Source organism: Bos indicus x Bos taurus, chromosome 2 (genome assembly GCF_003369695.1).
Source record: "Bos indicus x Bos taurus breed Angus x Brahman F1 hybrid chromosome 2, Bos_hybrid_MaternalHap_v2.0, whole genome shotgun sequence".
Taxonomy (NCBI): Eukaryota; Metazoa; Chordata; class Mammalia; order Artiodactyla; family Bovidae; genus Bos; species Bos indicus x Bos taurus.
The window spans coordinates 108,107,262-108,131,127 of NC_040077.1; positions in this window are offsets into that span (position 1 = coordinate 108,107,262).

A 23,866-nucleotide genomic window follows, 5' to 3' on the forward strand; every position below is an offset into this window, starting at 1 on the left:
ATGTGGCTAACACCTTTGTCCTCAAGCTCCAGGCATCTGGTCGCTGAATCTTTTTTTTTCTGAGTCCTGGCTACTACCTGAGGTCCTTCTAGATAGATGATGATGATTTGGAAATGAGTTAGAAGTCATCTTGTCAAGGAATTTTCAAATTGCTTTAAAAAGACAGTGGAACCCTTTCTTTAAATGAAATCTTATGAGAAAATGGAAATGCATAAAAGAGAGAAAATTATAATCACTCCATAAGGGTTGAGGATTTTTCCATTTATTCCTTACTTCATCCCCCTGCTGATTTTAAGAATAATAGTTAGAAAACCATTAATTCTAGTTTGATCTTCTCCAAAAATAAATTCTGAGAGGATAATTGATCTGTTCAAGGTCACATAGTTAATTAATGAAAGAGCAAGTCTAGGGCACATTTGTAGTTACTTAAGATACTGCATGAAGATCATATTATTTGCAAGGCTTTTATTGGACTACAACATCAGAAAATCTTTCCCCTTTATCCTTTGTGCCCCTGCTTACCATGTCCCTGATATCATCTAGGGGCAATGCAACAGGAAGTGAGGTTTACATGCATAAATGCAGATGTGGAGAATGAAGGCTAATATCAACAATGGTGTGACATAAAATAAGTAGTCAGGCTTTTATTGAGAGACTCCTTTATTTTGGGGCTTCTCTGGTGGCTCAGCTGGTAAAGAATCCACCTGCAATGTGAGAGACCTGGGTTCAATCCCTGGGTTGGGAAGATCCCCTGGAGAAGGGAAATGCTACCCACTCCAGTATTCTGGCCTGGAGAATTTCATAGACTGCATTGTACATGGTGTTGCAAAGAGTCAAACACGACTGACATAGAATAAGTAGTCCGGTTTTTATTGAGAGATGCTTTATTTTAGGTGCTTCTATTTAGCCATTCAATAGCTGTAAAATTTTTTTAGCCTTTTTGATTATCCAGAAACTGCCCAGGCTTTCTCTGAGTTCTGCTTGCTTATACCTGGCTTCAGTGTAGCTCATGGATCCTGAGAACCAGGAAAGCTCTACCTCTTATCTGACTCTTCAGATTCAAGAACCAACTGGCTTACCTCTAGGCAGGCCAAACAGAGACCTAGCTGAACTTGTTCATTCCATGTTGCAATCTAAAGCCAACAAACTCTACAGACAAACAAACAAGACTGGATTTGGCCTATTATAAAGTATAAAACTGTGGAAAATTTAGAACATAAAGCTAAGCAAATGGAAAAAAATAGAAATTACTCATAATTTACCATTATTCAACATTTTAAACATCTTGATATGTTTCTTCTCTCTTTTTCTTTCTTTAAAAAAAATAAACAAATTTTGGTTTATTAAAAGAGTTTCCGTATCTCCAAAAAAAAAGAAAAAAAAAAAGAGTTTCCTACTGTCAAGTAATTTGATTTTCACAGCTTTTTCCTTTTATAAACAATGGTGTTATAAGAACCCATGTAGCTAAGTCTTGGTCCATATCCTCTGGTTATACTTCTCTTGGGATTGTTGGAAATATGTAACTTTAAGGCTTCTGAGATCTTCTTTCTATTACATAATTTTGATCTTTCTTTTGAAAGGTATATTTCACTCAATCTATTCTATTAGACATTTTTTTAACCTATTGCAAATGCTCTAAGTAATCCTTCTGTCTTAAGACATGAATTCCTGTTCTGATCGTAGCTTTAAAAACATCAAGTGACATATTGTTTCAATAAGATCATAAAGATGTCTTTCAAACATAAGCAATGGAAAAATTAAAACACTTTAAATTATAAAGCCCTCAGGCTGCTGTTGTTGTTTTGTTCTTATTGTTGTTGGTTTGTTTTTAATCTTAATGTTATCGTGGGTTGCAATTATGGAACGCTTGCTCTGTGAGGGGGCCCTTGACTGAGTACCCTACAGTCATTATTTGATTTAATCCTTGAAATAACTAAAAATTCTCATTTGACAGATAAAGAAACTGAGGTCCATCAAGCTTAGTGAAGTGAAGTCGCTCAGTCGTGTCTGAGTCTTTGCGACCCCATGGACTGTAGCCTACCAGGCTCCTCTGTCCATGGGATTTTCCAGGCAACAGTACTGGAATGGATTGCCATCTCCTTCTCCAGGGGATCTTCCCAACCCAGGGATCAAACCCGGGTCTCCCACATTGTAGACAGACGCTTTACTGTCTGAGCCACAAGCTTACACCACCAATTAATGTGGCCAGACTAATAGTTGCCCCCAGTGATGCCTGGAATCTATGAATATATGGCAAAGGGGATTTAGCAGATATGATTAGATTAAAACCTTGAGATGGAGAGATTGTTTTGTATTATCTGAGCAGGCTTAATGTAATCACAAAGGTGTTTATAAGTAAAAGAGGAGGGCAAGAGGATCAGGGTGAGAGAAGGAGATAAGATGACAGTAACAAAAGTCAGAGTGATGGGATTACAAAAGCCAAGGAATATAAGTGTCTTCTTGAAGCTGGAAAAGGTAAGGAAACAGATTCTCCTTTGCAACCATTAGAAGTGAAACAACTTTCCCAGGAACATGTGACTAGTACAACTGTCACTCAGATGGCCCTGAAGCCAGTGTTCTTTTTATTTTGAGCATGCTACCTTCCCAGACCGTTTCAACTATTTATGGAGAACCAAGAACAGCTTTTAGCTGACACTGCTGTCTAAAACAAAGTTCTCAACTCCTGGTTGGGTGAAACTTGTTTGGAGAGAAAAAATTTGCTACCCACACCTGTCGAAATTGATCTGTTCCTTAGAAATGTGTTTAATTGTCAATGAGAGTGGGTGCACAACTGTCAAGCTAACTCGCTGAAGTGACAAGTGGATGAGATTGGCGTTCTGTGCCTTCCTGGCTGATTTTAATTGTTCTTTTGGTTGGAGTGAATACAACTTTCTTTCTAAGGTTGATAATGAGAGCCTTCTATTGCTCCTTATATTTCCATGAAAGATATATCTACATTTTTAAAGTCCATTACATATACATCTGTGGTTTCTCTCTTATTTTTCTAAATGTAATTATCCAGCTAGGCTAAATTATGGAAAAGAAATTATAAAAATCTTTTCCTGCCAACAGTCTGAATCTGGCCAGCACATTCTTGGTGGTTTGAATGTTGGGTATAGTTTCTTTCTCTCTATTATTTCTTCTTTCCCCACTCCTGCCTCCAGAACCCTTTTAAACTCCAACAGGCTTTTTAGTGAACTGACATTTCTTAAGGTGGTTCCTTGAGCAGAGCACTATTGCCAAGTGGTCTGTTTGTTCATACATTGTAAGGATAGGTATATTTTAACTTTCGTATTAATTTTGAGGTATTGTTATACAGAAAGCAAAAATACACATGGTAGCTTTTATATATATGAGTTATACACAGAGTGAATTCATGTGTAAAATCATAACTGGGATTTGGAATGTGGTATTAACTAGCTGATGTAATACATAATCAAACTATTTTTAGCATGAATAAAAATAATTGCAACAATTCTTAAGAAGGTTGGCATAAGCTAAAGGGGATTTAGGTAGAACCATATCAATTAAAGAATAACAGACTCTAAATTATTTTTAGTTATTCATTTTTGCTTGGTCACTGAGCCTGTATAGTACTGTTCTTACTCATCGACCATGGGTAAGAAGCTAGCCTTCTTGGAGAGTAAACTGACAGTGATTAGTAAACTTAACAGTATCATCACCTTACGCCTCAGAAGATTCACTCATGACTGGACACCCCTGAAACTCTTGCAAACATCCACAAGAGATAAGGGCAAGGATGCTTCCTGTTCGTTAGCTGTGGTAGCAAGATTTGGAAGTAATCTGCATCTCCATCACTGGAAGAATGGCTTTGTCATATCTGTTTTATGCTTATGTCATCCAAACAGGAAAGGGGGAGCCTCGAAAACTAGAAAATAGATATGGACCCTATTAACTGGACTCTACTAACTAGGGTCATTTGGTATAAGATTCTGCAGACTTTGGGTTCATCACTAACTAGCAAGGTATTAAAACAATTTTGTTAGCAACTTTCCTTTGATTGTGTGGATAAGGTTAACACTGAGCTGAACACCAGCTCCACATTGAATTTTACCAGTTGGCTGAAATGCATGGTAAAACATTTTTTTTTTTTTTTTTTGGATTTCAGAGAAAATAGCAGCCACCCATTTCTGCATCCGGGCTGTATCCACACACCTGGTTCTCTGAAGTTAAAGTTTGTCTGTCACCGGGACTTTGCTCCCAGCTCTCTGTTACCCAGGGAAAGCATGGAAATGGTGTCACCACAGGTAGGTGGATGCTTGGGAGGACCTAGAAAAACTGGAAGAGTTTCCTAATGTTGGACTCTGTTTCACACCTCAAAGGAGGTTTTATGAATCTTGATCAGTTGTGGTCTAAGGAGACTGAAATCATTTCTACTCTGGTACAGACAGACCTAGGTCTCTCCCCCACCCCCTGCCCACATTTTCTCTCAGTGTGTTCTCCTTCTTTAGAGTTGGAGAGAAAGAGTCTCTTAACCCTGCCCCACCCACACCACTGACTATGGCATCCTGCACAAACACATAAGAGTAGTAAATGGGCCTTTCTTCCAACTGCAGAGGGTCCTTATATTTTCTCCCTGGGTCTTGGGAGTGGTTGGCTCTATAAAGTCATTGGGGATTGGTTTGGCTCCAGTCTGACCAAGTCACAGTAGTGAAATGTTTACTGACCTTAGTTTTGTTTGTTTGTTTTTTCTTTTAACTTAAACCAGCAGTTCTCAAGCTTGTTGGCATTTTAGCATTATCAGGGGAGCTTTTAAAAGTACTGATGCCAGGGTCTAGTAGCAGAAATTTTGGTTTAAAGGCTTTGGTGTGGGGCCTGACATCAGGATTTTAAATAACATTCTGGTGGTTCTAACATGCAGCAAAGTATGAGAACCATGGCCTGAAACTGTTATCTGTGTGACCTTCTCAGTGGAGGTGACCATGATGTCTTAGGCTTCCCAGGTAGCTCAGCTGGTAAAGAATCTGCCTGCAGTGCAGGAGACCTGGGTTAGATCCCTGGAGTGGGAAGATCCCCTGGAGGAGGGAATGGCAACCCACTCCAGTATTCTTGCCTGGAGAATTCCAAGGACAGAGGAGCTTGGCGGGCTATAGTCCTTGGGGTCACAAAGAATCAGACACGGCTAAGTGACTAAGCACAGCACATGGTGTCGCATCGAATTTAAAAAGGAATACAACCTTGGATAAAGATCTTGCAGTGAAGTAAGCATCCTCCAAGAGCCCCACATAAACCCTCTGAGCTCCTTCAAACTCTGGCAATTTTCACAAAGTTCAGTGTTCCCATCATTGGGGACTGTGGAGAGAGGATGCATCTCAGGGTTCCTTTTGAGGTACAAATAATGATAATGGAAACTGAATCCTAAGAAAATCTAAGAAAATCCTAAGAAAATCTAGCTGGTCCATAATTGCATGATTTGTTCTTTCCACTAAAATTCTGTGCAAAAAAGGTTTTATGGAAAATTTTCCTGAGAGGAAAAGAAATTTAGTTTTGCTTTTTTTAAACAGATAGATATTGCAATGGGTATAAGATAATAAATATACATAAACACACATGCACATCTTAAAGCAGAACAAAGACCTGAAATGTTGAAATGGGTGAGGACCAAGTACATTTCTATGTACTCTTTCTAGTACATATTTTCAAGAAGTAAGCTTTTGTTTTTTTGAAATAGGAAATTACTGGATCTTTTGGAGGTGTGGTGGTGGTTAAAAACCTGTGTGACCCTCATAAGTTCTGATGAATGGTTGCAGGAAGTTTAGTTCATGTAGATTTCATTTAGCAAATTGCCTTTCTTTTATTGTTTTCATTTCCCTGATTTGGTATATTCAAATACTGCTCCATCTGTCAAAGGTCACGGATCCACCCAGGCGTCAGCAAGAATTCCCCTACAGGAACTGAGTTATTGATGTCCTCTGCAGGGGGTGCTTTGCCTCTGATGCTGCAAAGTCAATTACTGGAACTAACAACAGAATCACTATTTTATTGTTCTGCAGCCCATGAATACTGCAGCAGCTTCCAGAAATCGGCTTGGGGTCTTCTCAGATCCTGGTAGCCCTCTGTGAGACCTAATACCCATCCTGTTCTGAGTGTGCACCCCAGGAAACCCCAAGATGTGGAGTCTTGTGTGCCTCACATGTGTCTGTTTAAACACTTCAGTGTTATCCAAACTCCTATCATGCAGATGCTGACCAGAAGTGTGTAACCAATTAGCCATTATGGACTGTGGATTTTAGCATTACTAAATAGATCTGGCAAATATATTTTTTAAAAAAGCAAGAATAAAAAAAGAAGCAAGAATATATACTCAAGTATGAGCCAATACACTGTTTGAGAAGTAGGACTTATTCTTTACAAAACCAGAAAGATTCCATGTGATCTAAAATGCATATTCTTCCAACCTGTGTGTGTGTGTGTGTGTGTGTACGCGCACGCGTGCACATTTTCAGTCACGTCTGACTCTTTGCAACCATGGACTATAGCCTGCCAGACTCCTCTGTCCATGGAATTTTCCAAGCAAGAATACTGAAGTGGGTTACCGTTTCTTTCTCCACGGGATCTTCCCAACCCAGGAATGGAACCTGCATCTCTTGCATCTCCTGCATTGACAGGCAGGCTCTTTATTATTTTTATACTTTTGATATCTTTTAAGGAGTAAATGATAGTTCCCCTGATTCACACATACATGATTGAGAAATTGAATAAGGCATATCACCTAATGGCTTAATTCCATCTTTAATACAAGTAACAATAAAACAGACCAACATTTGTTATTTTAAACACAAATCAGTTTTGTTAAAGATAAAATACCATCTGGAGCAAGGTTTCATAAAATTATACAGTTGGAAAATACTTGAGATATTACTATGTCTGACCTAGCTTAAAAATCTCCCCTAGTAATGACCTCTGAAGACCTGTACATAAAAAGGAGCAGCCTTGTGGAAGTTCTGAATTCTAGGAGTTGGTTCCAAAGCTATCCAGTGTCACCTGCTCCTAAGTCTCTGTCTTTTTTCCTCCCAAGTCAATACCTTTTACTTGTTTTCTGGCTCATTTTCCTAGAGCTTTAGCTTTATGGATTGACTCTCTGCCTTTCAATAGCTTCCAGCCTGAGGCCTCCTTTCCTTGCTTCTGAGCTAATTACTTATCCCTGGAGTTAATTATTTTCTTCATGGTGAGAAAGAAAAGTGCAGCCCCTGACTGCTGTCAGCTTGAAGCTGTCTGGCTCTAACAGCTAGACCATGGAGTTCTGTTGGACATAAACAATTTCCCCGAATATCAATATCAGACAATGCCACTCTGTGATCACGGATGGAGAAAGACAAAAGCAAAACCACTGTGTAAACTTGTCTGCACGCAGTCAATAACAAGAGCCCTGTCCAAGCGAAAATAGCCAACGTTTCCCCTTTCTGGGCTGACATGAGTGTTTGCTGCTATTTTACCAGTTATAGTTTTAGTCTCACTCTGTTACTCCTATATACCAGAGAAGAGAGAAGTATTAAGATGATATGCAAGGATAGAATTGCTTCTGTGTTGTGACAGTACTCAAACCAACACTGTGTTTCCTTGAGACTTCCTTAACATTACCTATATAAGTTCAGATCTTAATTCAAGTGCATCCTAAACCCCTTTCATTAGGTACTTGACCCATGGTTCTCTTTAAGGCGGTGACTCCCTCATTGCAATGAACCAATAAACCTAACTCTGTTGAATATAGATGTGTTCTGGTGGTTTTGGGCTGGAGGACATGGGCAACGGACTGTGAAATATTCATTCTCCCTGATTTAGTCATTTGATGACAACAACCCTTTTCAGCTTTTCTGCAAGGAGATCAAACCAGTCAGTCCTAAAGGAAATCAGTCCTGAATATTCATCAGAAGGACTGATGCTGAAGCTGAAACTCCGATACATTGGCCACCTGATGTGAAGAACTGATTCGTTGGAAAAGACCCTGATGCTGGGAAAGATTGAAGGCAGGAGGAGAAAAAGAAAGAAAGTGAAGTTGCTTAGTCGTGTCCGACTCTTTGCAACCCCATGGACTGGAGCCTACCAGGAGCCTCTGCCCATGGAATTTTCCAGGCCAGAGTACTGGAATGGATTGCAGGAGAAAGGGATGACAGAGGGTGAGATGATTGGATGGCATCACTGACTTGATGGACATGAGTTTGAGCAAGCTCTGGGAGTTGGTAATGGACAGGGAAGCCTGGCACACTGCAGTCCATGGGGTTGCAAAGAGGCGGACATGACTGAGAGACTGAACTGAACTGATCCTTTTCTGCATGATCTACAATCCCAGAAGGGCTCTGTAGAATAAGTAGACCTGGGCAATCTAACCTAATTCCATCAATTTTCAGATAATAAAAGAAAAACAAACAAGGACAAGCAAAGTTGTGATTTTTCCCCTCTAAAGCCATCAGGTAGTTACTGGCAGAACCATGATTAGCATCCAGTTTTCTCAGGCATGTTTTGTGCTTTCCTGCTCTACCACACTGACTTTTTAAAGAAATATCACTCCAAGAATAACGTACCTTTGAGTACTAAATTCAATTTGGTATCCATCTCCACTTAATTGAGTTTGGTTTCCATTCTCTCCCTAGAAAACACTTTAACCTTCAAATGCTGGGCACTGTCCAACACATGGCTACCCACAAGTCACTTTTAGCTTTAACTTTGAAAGGGTATTTTTGGTGAGGGCATTAATTTCTTAGGTGTGAGAAGCTTATTTAGTTGCTAACTCTCGTCAAAGCTGCAGTTTTATCTTCTGCTAATATCTGTCAGTTAGTGCCATAGAATAGCTAGCCAAAGAGAGTTTTTTGCTTTTTGGGTTTTTAAAATTTGCTTATTTTGGTTTTATTTTGTTTTATTCTCACTACATAATTTAAAAAGAGAAATCTTCAGAAAGCAAAAACTGAAACAAAATTTAAAAATGCTCTCACTATATTTCCAGTGTTCTCTTCTCTAATTCTTCTTGAAGAAATAGTTATTGGTGAGACAGGCTTCTCCCAGAAGCTATTCCTCACTTAAGCCTTTTTATTTCCTTTTTAAAAAAATCTCTAAATTGTCTGCATGGAAAGAGAATTCTTTAATTACACTGTAATTTTATCATCTGGATTTATATCAGAGCCACACTGACTCTTATAAAGACTTTCTTAAAACATATGCATTTGAAGAGACAGAATAGCTTGTTTATTACGATCACAAAAATAAAATCAAGGTGTTTAAAGCAAGAAAAAATGGAACCCTGCTATCAGAATAAAACTAGTTTATTACTTTCATATTGCAAGCAAACATTTTCAACATTTGTGACAGTGGGTATTAAGAATTAATATCTTGTTTTTCCATTTAACATTGAAACTCCAGTACTTTGGCTACCTCATGCGAAGAGTTGACTCATTGGAAAAGACTCTGATGCTGGGAGGGATTGGGGGCAGGAGGAGAAGGGGACGACAGAGGATGAGGTGGCTGGATGGCATCATGGACTTGATGGACGTGAGTTTGAGTGAACTCTGGGAGTTGGTCATGGACAGGGAGGCTTGGCGTGCTGTGATTCATGGGGTTGCAAAGAGTTGGACACGACTGAGCGACTGAACTGAACTGAATGAATATAGTCCCATGTTTTCAGATGGTTTGCATTGTATGTAATTTCTAAGAAGCAGAATAATATGTTAACGGATCATAAACCTGCTTTGGACATTTAGTTGTTTCCAGTATTTTAGTTTTGTTTGGCTTAGTTTTTTTGTTATTTGGTATAGACAAGACTTCAGTAAATATTGTTGGGCACATTTGCTTTTCTTGAATTCCTTTTCCTTTTTTTAGGTTAATTTTCAGAACTTGGATGGTAGTGTTGCTATTCAGAGACTGGAAGCATCTCTATGGCTCTGGTTATGTATCATATTGCTTACTAAAAAGTTTTAGGCTATTAGCATCATTGAAACTGCCTCAGAATTGCATATTATCATGAAAAATATTTGCCCCTTGGTTTTAGAACTGAAAAATAACTTCTGTTTTACTTCATTTTGTATATTTTTCATTACAAGGTAAAATTATCTTTTGTCATGTGTTTGATATTTTTTAACAATATTAATTTTGAGTTTTCATGCTGACCTAAGATAAATAGGTTATTTAATTTTTGCTCTCTCTGGAATTATGTCTTATAGTAAATTAGGAAACTTATTCCCAGGTTGGAAAGAAGCCAGACTTCTCTGAAATTTGGGAAAAAATTGAGGAATGTAAAACAGAGATGGTGTAGTATCTGTCTACAAGGCACCCTCTAACATCCTTCTTTATGTCCCAAATGGTCATTTTAAGACCTACTGTTTAAGATCTATTGCATTCTCCTTGGGCTTCCTTGGTGACTCAGATGGTAAAGAATCTGCCTGCAATGGACGAGACTGGGGTTCAATTCCTTGCTCAGGAAGATCCTCCAGAGAAGGAAATGGCAACCCACTCCAGTATTCTTGCCTGGAGAATCCCATGGACAGAGGAGCCATGCAGGCTGTTGTCCATGGGGTCGCAAAGAGTCAGACACAACTGAGCAACCAACACACACACACATAATAATTTTCTCTCTTTCTGGTTTTCTTTGGCTATAACGTTTATATTTGGCATTTGCCTTCCTTCCGTAAATTGGAAATAATATATGTGTAGTAAAGCAGATTTTCTTTTTATTTAAAAGGAAGCCAAAAGAAAAACTATCTTTCACGAAAGCAAGTAGGAGTAATCTTTTGCTGGGAAAAAAGTTTCACTTACTTGTGAGAAGCCTACATTATATTTTCTACATATTTAGCAATGTTTCCTTTTAGTTGATAAGAATATAATGATTATTTTCTTAAAAAACCGTTTCTGGTTAATTCATTATGTTTGGACATAACAAATATGAATATTCTTATATTCCAAATGCAAATCAAGATTACATGGACATTGGAATGCTATTTATAATTAACACTGGCTGCCACAGAAAAATCTAGATACACTGTCATTATAACAATAGTCTATTTACATGTAGTGTTTCAACTAGATATGTTAAAAATGTAACCTTACTTTCCATAGTCTCATCCTCCATTTTGTTGATGGTGGAATGGGGAACTTAATCTCATCAATTAAGGTTGACTTCATGGCATTTCTAGTCATTTCTTTCAAATAGTTATCTGAATGTTTAAACTCCCAATCAGAGGCAGTTTTCTCGAGATCTCCTCTTCCCCTTCTTCCCAGTGGAGCACAGTACTGCTGGGTCTTTGCTTGATTCCTCTGAAAGTTCATTCATTCCCTCTGATCACTGGCATCCTCTTCTACTGCCTGCTGGGTATGACCAGACTCACCTGGTTTGGGGGTATCACACTGGCTCCTGTTGATGAAGACTACATGACTCATGGATGCTATCAATAATCCCATGTTGGCCCAATCCCATGTTGCTGAGATCTCTGGGCTCCTCGATGCTGCACTCAGCCACCAACAACTGTATGGATACCCATTTCACCTGTGTGGCTTCAGGGCCATAATTTCTCCAAGAAGCTGGTCTTTATTCAGTTCATTTCAGTAGCTCAGTCATGTCCGACTCTTTGCAACCCCATGGACTGCAGCACGCCAGGCCTCTCTGTCCATCACCAACTCCCAGAGTTCACTCAAACTCATATCCTTTGAATCAGTGATGCCATCCAACCATGTCATCCTCTGTCGTCCCCTTTTCCTCCCGCCTTCAATCTTTCCCAGCATCAGGGTCTTTTCCAATGAGTCAGTTCTTCACATCAGGTGGCAAAAATATTGGAGTTTCAGCTTCAACATCAGTCCTTCCAATGAACACTCAGGACTGATCTCCTTTAGGATGGACTGGTTGGATCTCCTTGCAATCCAAGGGACTCTCATAAGTCTTTTCCAACTACACAGTTCAAAAGCATCAGTTCTTCGGGGCTCAGCTTTCCTTATGGTCCAGCTCTCACATCCATACGTGACTACTGGAACAACCATATCTTTGACTAGATGGACCTTTGTTGGCAAAGTAATGTCTCTGCTTTTTAATATGCTGTCTAGGTTAGTCATAACTTTTCTTCCAAGGAGGAAGCTTCTTTTAACTTTATAGAGTGTGTGAAAACAGGGAGCAGGCCCTCTGCTCTGTGGGGATCACTCCATCCAATCTGAGAGCTTCCACTACTTCTGGCCACTGCAAGGTGGGAGGCAGAGCAAAACCCCTTATCTAAGTCTGACCTCTTGCCTCTGTCTTCCTCTCTCTGTTCTTAGGATCTTCTCCCTAGTCCTGAAAGAGCTTCTTATTTTCCCTTCTCTCCTGACCAGAGCTGTCCCTGTATCATACCCTCCACTGTTCCTAGGGGGTTATGCTGTTCTCTTTTTTTAAGCACTAACAATGAAATAGTTGTAAGGAGAAGGGAATCAGATTATTGAAAAGGCAAATACATCAGGAGACATGCTCAAAATATCATCCCTACATTAGAGTTTTAGAATAAGAGGGGAACATAGAAGACCTAGTTAAAGGTTAGAATGGAGGGGAGAAATGAAGACATGAATTGCCTCCAGACATGTACACTCTGGAGAAAACAGAAAACTGCCTATAATATTTTGAAAAGACACTTACAGGCTGCTTTTATAATTGTTGATAGGCCCAGTTTGTTTGTCTGTTAGTTTATTACTTATTTATTAAACTGAGGTATATCTGACATATTATATTTGCTTCATGTGTACAACATAAAGATTGGAAATTTGTATACACTGCAAAATGATCACTGCAATAAATCCAGTTAACATCTATCACCCTACACGGGTACAGTTTTTTGAACTTTTATGATTCATTCTTTTAGTAACTTTCAGATGTGCAATACAGTATTCTTAACTATAGTCACCGTGCTGTACATTACATCCCCAAGACTTATTTATTTTATAACTAGAAGTTTGTACCTTTCGACCCTCTTCACCTATTTTGCCCGCTCCTTACCCTCCCTCCCCGCCTCCGCCCCCGACTCTGGCAATGGTCAGTCTTCTCTCTGTATCTGTGAACTGGGTTTTTGTTTTTGTTCTAAATTCCACATATAAGTGAGATCACATGGTATTTGTCTGTCTTGGTCTGACTTATCTCACTTAGCATAATGCCCTCGTGGTCCATTCATGTTATTACAAGTGGAAAGATTCGATCCTTTTTTTGTGTATGTGTGGCTGAATAATGCTTCATTGTATTTATATAACACATTTCCTTTATCCACTCCTCCATTGACGGACACAGGTTGCTTCCATGTCTAGGCTGCTGTAAATAATGCTGCAACAAATGTGGTGAATGTATCTTTTCAAATTAGTGTTTTCATTTTCTTCTGATAAATACCCCAAAGTGGGATTGTTGGATCATATCGGAGCTCTATTTTAAATTTTTGAGGAACCTCTATGCTTTCTTCTATTGTGGCTGCACCAGTTTACATTCCCACCAACACTGCACACGGGTTCCCTTTTTTCCACATCCTTGGCAACCTTTCTTTTTGAAAATGGCCATTCTGACAAGTGTGAGGTGATATCTCATGTGGTTTTGATTTGCAGTTCCCTGATGATGAGTGATGTTGATTATCTTTTTATGTGTCTGTTGGCCATCTGTATGTCTTCTTTGGAAAAATGTCTATTTGGATCTTCTGCTTATTTTAAAATTGGATTTTTTTTTTTACACTATTGAGTTGTATGAGTTATTTATGTATATTTTGACTATTAACCCTTTATTAGATATATGATTTTCAAGTATTTCCATTCAGTAGATTGCCTTTTCATTTTGCTGATGATTTTCCTTTGCTGTGCAGAAGTTTTTAGTTTGATATTGTTTCATTTGTTTTTTGTTCTTTGTTTTTGTTTTAGCTTTTGTTGCCTTTGGATTTGGTGTCAAATCCAAAAAATCATCTCTGAAATATACAGGATATCAAGGATCTTAGTGCCTATCTTTTTTCTTAGGAGTTTTATGATTTCAAGGCTTATATTTAAGTCTTTAATCCACTTTGAGTTACTTTTAGGTATGGTGTAAGATAATGATCTAATTTTAATCTTTTGCCTGTGGCTATTCAGTTTTCCCAACACCATTTATTAAAGAGACTGTCCTTTCCCTATTGTCTATTCCTGGGTCCTTTGTTGTATATTAATTGATGATATTTATTTCTGGTCTCTCTATTCCATTACAGAGAAGGCAATGGCACCTCACTCTAGTACTCTTGCCTGGAAAATCCCATGGACGGAGGAGCCCGGTGGGCTGCAGTCCATGGGGTCGCTAAGAGTTGGACACGACTGAGCGACTTCACTTTGACTTTTCACTTTAATGCATTGGAGAAGGAAATGGCAGCCCACTGCAGCGTTCTTGCCTGGAGAATCCCAGGGACGGGGGAGCCTGGTGGGCTGCCGTCTATAGGGTCGCACAGAGTCGGACACGACTGAAGCGACTTAGCAGCAGCAGCACCAGTTATTCTATTGATCTATGTGTTCTGTTTTAGTGCCAGTATCAGACTATTTTGATTACTATAGCTGTGCTGTATGGCTTGAAATCAGGGAATGAGATGCTTCTTGCTTTTTTCTTCTTTCTCTGGATTGCTTTGGGCCTTTTATGATATCATGGAAAATTTTAGGATTATTTACTTTATTTCTGTGAAAACTGCCTTAGGAATTTTGATAGAATTGCACTGAATATGTATATTGCTTTGGGTAGTATGGACATTTTAACAACACTAATTCTTCCAATTCATGAATAGGAAGTATTGTTTCCATTTACCTGTGTGTTCTTCAATGTTTTTCATCAATAACTTGTAGTTTTCAGTGTATAGGTCTTTTAACTATCTGGTTAAATTTATTTCTAGGCATTTTATTATTTTTGATTCAATTGTAGATGAGATTGTTTTCTTAATTTCTGTTTCTGGTAGTTCATTGTATATTGTGTATGGAAACACCACAGATTTTTGTATACTGATTTTATTTATATCTTGCAACTTTGCTGAATTTCTTTATTCTAAAAGTTGTGTGTGTGTATGTGTGTGTATAGTCTTTAGGACACTCTCAGTATAATATCTTATCATCTGCAAATACTGACAATTTTACTTCTTCCTTTCCAGTTTGGATGCCTTCTAAAATTTCTTTGTGTTACCTAATTGCTCTGGCCAAGACTTCCAATACTGTCTTGAATAAAATTGGTGAGAATGGACATCCTTCTCTTGATTTCTTGATCTGAGAGGAAAAAGTTTTAGCTTTTTGTTAGCTCTGGGCTTGTCGTATATGGCCTTATTATGTTGAGTATGTCCTTCTTATATCCATTTTACTGAGGGTTTTTATCATAATAGATGTTGATTTTTGTCAAATACTTTTTCTACAGCTACTAAGATGATCATATGATTTTTATCTTTTATTTTGTTAATGTGGCAAATCATATTTATTGATGTTAAACCATCCTTGGATTCCTGAAATAAATACTACTTGATCATTTTGTGTGATCGTTTTAACTCATTGTTGAATTTGGCTTCCTAATACTTTGAAAGGATTTTTATATCTGTGTTCATTAGGGATATTGATACAGGCCTGTCTCACATAGTTGGCACTCATTCAAACACACGTACAAATACAAACACACATGGCATATGTCATTCTTTAAAACTAGGACGACATGGCTGCATTGTTACTATAACCAGAACATTGTTCTGAGTTTTTAAAAAATTGGTATTTTGCATCCAATTACACACTTTCTCCATGTTTCAAGTCCAGTCATTTAACTGATTTTCCCAGTCTCTCCTGGCTTGCAAGTAATTTGAAAAGTAATTATATGATGCATTTGGTGAGACTACTGATACCATCAGTACCACTATTACTTACATGATGCTTCCTATATAGCAGGCAGCTCTAAACCTTGTAATTTATTACCTCATGTATCTTTCTAATAAACTTATGGGGAAGAGCTATGGTCTGAATATTTGTGTTCTCTCCCAAATTCACACATTGAAACCCTAATCCCCAGAGGATTTCAATGCTGTGAATAGGTGTGGCCTTTGGGACGATTAGGTCATGAGCGTGCAGCCCCCATGGATGGAATTAGTGCCCTTATAAAAGAGACACACAGAACTCTCTCACCGCTTCCACCTTGTGAGGGCACAGCAAGAAGGCCTTGGCTCTATACTAAGAAGGAGAGTTCACCAGAACAAAATCATGTTTCACCTTGATCTTGAAATTTCTAGCCTTCAGGACTGTGAGAAATAAATATCTGTTGTTTATTAGCTACCCAGACTGTGGCATTTTGTTATAGCAGAATGAACTAAGACTGGTGTGTAATAGTCCATGGCCAGAGATTTTTTGAGTGGCAATTTCTTGATTATTAAGAAACTCTGTGAGTCTGGTGCAGGCTAAGAACCTAGAGAAGTTTATAGAAAGGGAAGCCATAAAACTTTATGTCAGCTCCATCAGAACTTTGGCTCTAAGCTGCTTTTGCCCCAGAACACATGCAAGTGGTGCAGGGAGGGGCTGACACCATGTGTGTCCATGTGGAGACTCTTCCTGCTCTAATGAGTGCTCTTTTTCATGAATAATATAGGGATTCTGTTTAAGTGGCAGATATTTAGGATTTCTACTTTTGCTTATGGCAAATCCTTGAGTTTGAAACAGAACCATCCTTGGTTTGAGAAGGATAAAGAGAACAGTTCACATATAGAGATGAGAACTGTCCTCCATCACTATGATACCAGATATGATCCATTCTGAAACAATGCATTTTCCTTTTGATGAATAAACACAGAATGATCAAAATGTCTCCTCTTGGTTCTCACACAGATGGATATCTTCCCCAATTTAAAATATAAACTCTTCCTAAAAATGGGTTACATCATATTAAGGACTGATTCCCGATATTCTTCATAGCACTCAACACTTGGGCAACAACTCAAAATATTTGTTGAATAAATGAATTAAAAAATCCTTCCTTCTCATGTTAGAATTCATTGCTCTTAGCCTTTATACTGATGCTTCGTAGCCTTTTCCACCGTGCTTTCCAAGTATTACTCAGCCATTAAAAAGAATACATCTCAGTTCTAATGAGATGGATGAAACTGGAACCTATTATACAGAGTGAAGTAAGCCAGAAAGAAAAACACCAATACAGTATACTAATGCATATATATGGAATTTAGAAAGATGGTAACAATAACCCTGTGTACGAGACAGCAAAAGAGACACTGATGTATAGATCAGTCTTATGGACTCTGAGGGAGAGGGAGAGGGTGGGGAGATTTGGGAGAATGACATTGAAACATGTATAATATCATGTATGAAACGAGTCACCGGTCCAGGTTCGATGCACGATACTGGATGCTTGGGGCTGATGCACTGGGACGACCCAGAGAGATGGTATGGGGAGGGAGGAGGGAGGAGGGTTCAGGATGGGAAACACAGGTATACCTGTGGCAGATTCGTTTCGATATTTGGCAAAACTAATACAGTTTTGTAAAGTTTAAAAATAAAATAAAATTTAAAAAAAAAAGAAAAAAAAAAGAGTTTAGAGTTTATGTGTCTGAATATTCTGAATAACTGAGTTTCTTGAGGACAGGGACTTGTGTCTTATTAATTTCTGTCCTTACTCACTCAAGGCCAGCACTTGTCTAGTGCCAAGCACAGAGCAGAGCCATATCTGTTGAGATGAGATAAAATCCAAGGTATAGAGATAGGATACTTTGGCTGGCTTTCAGAGCAATCATCCAGTGTAGGAAAAGAAAAAATAAACAAAGACAGCAAGGGTTACATTCCCCAAGAGAGATACACCGAGAAGGAAAATCTAAGTCTGCATTACATTTTGAAGCAAATTAGCAAGACAGATGGGCCACAAGCACATTGCTCAAGGTCTGTGTCATTCCTTGGTGAAAATTTCAGAGGCTGTCCTAGCTTAGAGTGGTCCCTGCCTTCTCCTGTGCCTGTTATTATATTAGCTTATTTTGTTTGGTATTGGTTTCCTGTCCTATGCTATTAAATATAACTTAAAATTTTATGTTTTACCCTTCCAACTTATTCAAGAACTCTTTGATGGGGATTATTACCTAGGCTTTCTTTGTCTTCTTTTTTGCAGCACTGGGAGCCAGGTTAGCCTCTTCCCTAACATCCCTCTCTCACTCTGGGATGAGGCTGTATGTGGTTTACAGCGAGCCCCAGGGAAACTCCTCATCCTCCAGCTCGCCTTCCCTATCATCCTGCTTGGTGCCTCTGGCTCCTGTGTTGTTACTCTCTGGTTTATTCCTGCCTTCGTTCTTGCTTCAGGCTGATAATTTAGTTCCATGTGTGCTATGCATGCCAAGTCCCTTCAGTCCTGTCCGACTCTTTGGGACTGTATGGACTGTAGCCTGCCAGGCTCCTCTGTCCATGGGATTCTCCAGGCAAGAATACTGGAGTGGGTTTCCATGCCCTTCTCTAGGGGATCGTCCCAACCCAGGGATTGAACCCACAGTCCCTTATGTCTCCTGCATTAACCCTGATAGCTCAGTTGGTAAAGAATCCACCTGCAATGCAGGAGAGTACAGTTGGATACCTGGGTTGGGAAGATTCCCTGGAGAAGAGATAGGCTACCCACCCTAGTGTTCTTGGGCTTCCCTTGTGACTCAGCTGGTAGAAAATCCACCTGCAATGCGGGAGTCCTGGGTTTGATCCCTGGGTTGGGAAGATGCCCTGGAGAAGGGAAAGGGGATCTTTTTAACCTGTACCCCCTCCAGCATTCTGGCCTGGAGAATTCCATGGACAGTCCATGGGGACACAAAGAGTCTGACACAACTGAGCGACTTTTACTTTCACTTTTTATTTCTTTACCACTAGCCCCACCTAGGAACCCCACAGTTCCATAGCCTGCTCATTTCTTGACTCCAGCCTTGCCCTGAGTTCTTTGAATTCCTCTTTCCTAAAACTCTCATCACAGGTCTGCCCTACTTCTTCTCCCCCCTTTTTTTTATGCAGTCCAACTCTGATGGCTTTGTCCAACTTCTTGGGCCCTGGCTTGTCCTGGTGGACTGCTTATGCAAAGCAAAATCCTGAGTAAATACTTGTTAACTGATGAAAGTTTCTCTCCATGGCACTATCTCCGACTATAAGAGCTGTCATTATTATTATTTTTAAATCAGAGGAAAGTCAATATCTTTAAAACGATTAGTGTATATTAGATTATTTAATTCAGTCTGAATGTTAGAACATGCATTACTAGTACTTATATATGGATGCAATCTTCTGTTTCTGTTAGGTCCATACAATTTCTGTCCTTTATTGAGCCCATCTTTGCATGAAATGTTCCCTTGGTAGCTGTAATTTTCTTGAAGAGATCTCTAGTCTTTCAAATTCTATTGTTTTCCTCTATTTCTTTGCACTGATCACTGAGGAAGGTTTTTGCTATTCTTTGGAACTCTGCATTTAAATGGGTATATCTTTCCTTTTCTCCTTTGCCTTTCGCTTCTCTTCTTTTCACTGCTATTTGTAAGGCCTCCTCAGACAACCATTTTGCCTTTCTTCATTTATTTTTCTTGGGGATGATCTTGATCCCTGCCTCCTGTACAATGTCATGAACTTCCATCCATAGTTCTTCAGGCACTCTATCAGATCTAATCCCTTGAATCTATTTGTTACTTCCACTGTATAATCATAAGGGATGTGATTTATGTCATACCTGAATGGTCTAGTGGTGTTCCCTACTTTCTTCAATTTCAGTCTGAATTTGGCAATAAAGAGTTCAGAATCTGAGCCACAGTCAGCTCCTGGTCTTGTTTTTGCTGACTGTATAGAGCTTCCCCATCTTTGGCTACAAAGAATATAATCAGTCTGATTTCGGTATTGACCATCTGGTGATGTTGATGTGTAGAGTCTTTTCTTGTGTTGCTGAAAGAGGGTGTTTTCTATGATCAGTGTGCTCTCTTGGCAAACTCTATTAGCCTTTGCCCTGCTTCATTCTGTACGCCAAGGCCAAATTTGCCTGTTACTCCACATATTTCTTGACTTCCTACTTTTGCATTCCAAACCCCTATAATGAATGGTGTTCATTTTTGGGTGTTAGTTCTATAAGGTCTTGTACATCTTCATAGAACCATTCAAAAGAAGATATTAAAAAGAGGTGTCAAGAATAAACAGACGAACTATTCAAAAAAGATCTTAATGACCCAGATAATTAGGATGGTGTGATAAGAGCCAGACATCCTGGAATGTGAAGTCAAGTGGGCCTTAGGAAGCATCACTATGAACAAAGCTAGTGGAGGTGATGGAATTCCAGTTGAGCTATTTCAAATCCTAAAAGATGATACTGTGAAAGTGCTGCACTCAATATGCCAGCAAATTTGGAAAACTCAGCGGTGGCCACAGGACTGGAAAAAGTCAGTTTTCATTCCAATCCCAAAGAAAGGCAATGCCAAAGAATGCTCAAACTACCAGAACATTGCACTCATCTCACATGCTAGTAAAGTAATGCTCAAAATTCTCCAAGCCAGGCTTCAGCAATACATGAACCGTGAACTTCCAGATGTTCAAGCTGGATTTAGAAAAGGCAGAGGAACAAGAGATCCTTTGCTAACATCCACTGGATCACCACAAAAGCAAGACATTTCCGGAAAAACATCAGTTTCTGCTTTATTGACTATGCCAAAGACTTTGACTGTGTGGATCACAACAAACTGTGTAAAATTCTTCAAGAGATGGGAATACTAGACCACGTAACCTGCCTCTTGAGAAATCTGTATGCAGGTTAGGAAGCAACAGTTAGAACTGGACATGGAACAGCAGACTGGTTCCAAATCAGGAAAGAAATACGTCAAGGATGTATATTGTCACCTTGCTTATTTAACTTATATGCAGAGTACATCATGAGAAATGCCAGACTGGATGAAGCACGAGCTGGAATCAAGATAGCTGGGAGAAATATCAATAACCTCAGATATGCAGATGATACCACCCTTATGACAGAAAGTAAAGAAGAACTAAAGAGCCTTTTGATGAAAGTGAAAGAGGAGAGTGAAAAAGTTGGTTTAAAGTTCAAGTTTCAGAAAACTAAAATCATGGCATCCAGTCCCATCATTTCATGGCAAATAGATGGGAAGCAGTGGAACAGTGAAAGACTTTATTTTATTTTATTTTTTGGCTCCAAAATCTCTGCAGATGATGACTGCAGCCATGAAATTAAAAGACACTTGCTCCTTGGAAGAAAAATTATGACCAACCTAGACAGCATGTTAGAAAGCAAAGACATTACTTTGCCAACATAAGTCTGTCTAGTCAAGGCTATGGTTTTTCCAGTAGTCATGTATGGATGTGAGAGTTGGACTATAAAGAAAGCTTAGTGCTGAGAACTGATGCTTTTGAACTGTGGTGTTGAAGACTCTTGAGAGTCGCTTGGACTGCAAGGAGATCCAACCAGTCCATCCTAAAGGAAATCAGTCCTGAATATTCATTGGAAGGTCTGATACTGAAACTGAAACTCCAATACTTAGGCCACCTGATGCAAAGAACTGATTCATTTGAAAAGACCCTGCTGCTGGGAAAGATTGAAGGCGGGAGAAGTGGATGACAGAGGATTAGATGGTTGGATAGCACCACCGTCTCAGTGGACATGTGTTTGAGTGAACTCCAGGAGTTGGTGATGGATAGGGAGGCCTGGTGTGCTGCAGTCCATGGGGTTGCTTACATGACTGAGCAACTAAACCGACTGATGGATACAATATTTTGCTGCTTTATTAAATGTGACTTGGAAAATAAATGTACAAAGTCAGCTGGTTGATTCTAGTATATTGGACAAGTCATTTGTCTCTCTGAGCTTGATTTCTCTCTGTAAGATAAGAACAGAAATAGAGATTGTAACTATGGCACAGAACTTTTAAGAGGCTCAACTGATTTAACATTTGTGAAAAAATAAAGAAATGAAGTATTATTCATGTATAAATTGTAGCATTATTACTATAACATGTGACTTCAACTCTAGCCAAGTGCTCTAAAAGGAAAATTTACTGCTTGCACAAGAGATATTAAAACTGAATGCAGTGATTTTTGTTTTTATTTTTATAAACACCTACAACTGTTAAAAAACCAAGATCCTGAATAACTTTATGCTAGTCCTTCCTGAACCTACCTGAAAACTTTTTTTTAAAACATGAATAGTAGGTCCTGTTTGAACAACTGTGTACATGGTACAGATTTATGGACTCGTTCAACACTGCCCAGAGAGCTAGTTTAACAGAACATAGTACTAACATTTTCACTAGAGCTTAAAACCACCTGACTTTTAACCTGCTAATTTGGTCCATTTCTTCACTGGTGGATGTTCTCTTGACCTTAACTAGACTAGTGTTTTTTTTTTTTTTTTTTTAATTGTATATTTTATTATTTAGGTTCAGTGAATTTTATTTTTTGACAGTTATATTTACCCCTTTCTATCCAGACCTCTTGGAGAAGGCAATTGCACCCCACTCCAGTACTGTTGCCTGGAAAATCCCATGGATGGGGAGCTTGGTAGGCTGCAGTCCATGGGGTTGCTAAGAGTCGGACACAACTGAGTGACTTCACTTTCACTTTCCACTTTCATGCATTGGAGAAGGAAATGGCAACCCACTCCAGTGTTCTTGCCTGGAGAATCCCAGGGACGGAGAAGCCTGGTAGGCTGCAGTCCATGGGGTCACACAGATTTGGACATGACTGAAGCGACTTGGCAGCAGCATCCAGACCTCTTTGGTTATTATTAGTTGTGAATGTCTTCTTGATTTTTCATGCTCACTATCTAATTAAATGCTTCTAGACCAGTCCCATATTTTCCATGATTCTTCACTGATTCACATCCAGGGATTTCCTCTTCTGTTGAATACTTTTCATAGAAATTGTTAGTAAAGCTCATTTGCAATTCTCTGATGGCTCTCCCTCCCTCCTGACAGTACCCTAGCACCTTTTTGGAAGATTACTGATTGGGTGGAGTCACAGAAGAATGATAAATCAAAGGGCTCTGCCCTCCTACATGAGAGGCTGAGAGGGCCTTAGGTGCTTCTTCCACCATATCCTTCCTATTGCTACTCTAGTATAGCCAAGAGGGCAGTATTATTCTATGTTCAGTCTATTGAGCTTTCTCTACTGGGACTTTAAATCTTGAACAGAATTATAGAAAAAAAAAAAAAAAGGTTGGCAATTGTTCATTCATTCCAGCAGTAGTGACTGGACTAAGATTTTAAGAAGCTCCTTTCACTAAGGCACTTTGGGGCTTCCAAGTTCTCCAACCTTTTTTCCTATCCTTAAGCTCTCCACATGCTTGTATTACCTGTTTTTTTCTCCTTCAGTCACTGTTGCAAGTAACTGAAGAGCCCTAAATGATACATTATTTCTTCCACTCAATTATACCTGCCATTTAATACTATGTGTTGGGATTGAAGAGTTTCCTGGGTGTTCATTTTGTCTTATGCTCTCAACTAGATTCTTCCATGAAGATGGGGACCATATCTTATTTTGTTTTGCATACCTCTCACTGTCAACTAGGAGAAGGCAATGGCAACCTACTCCAGTACTCTTGCCTGGAAAATCCCATGGATGGAGGGGCCTGGTGGGCTGTAGTCCATGGGATCACAAAGAGTCAGACATGACTGAGCGACTTCACTTTCACTTTTCACTTTCATGCATTGGAGAAGGAAATGGCAACCCACTCCAGTGTTCTTGCCTGGAGAATCCCAGGGATGGTGGAGCCTGGTGGGCTGCCGTCTGCACAGAGTTGGACACTACTGAAGTGACTTAGCAGCAGCAGCAGCAGCACTGTCAACTCCTAGATGGTGCTCACACTCCATGCGTTTTTTATTGCTGGGTGGATTGTAGACAGCTGGTTATTCTCAATTCTAGACTTCCTCATCTAAACCATTGTGCCGTGTGCTCT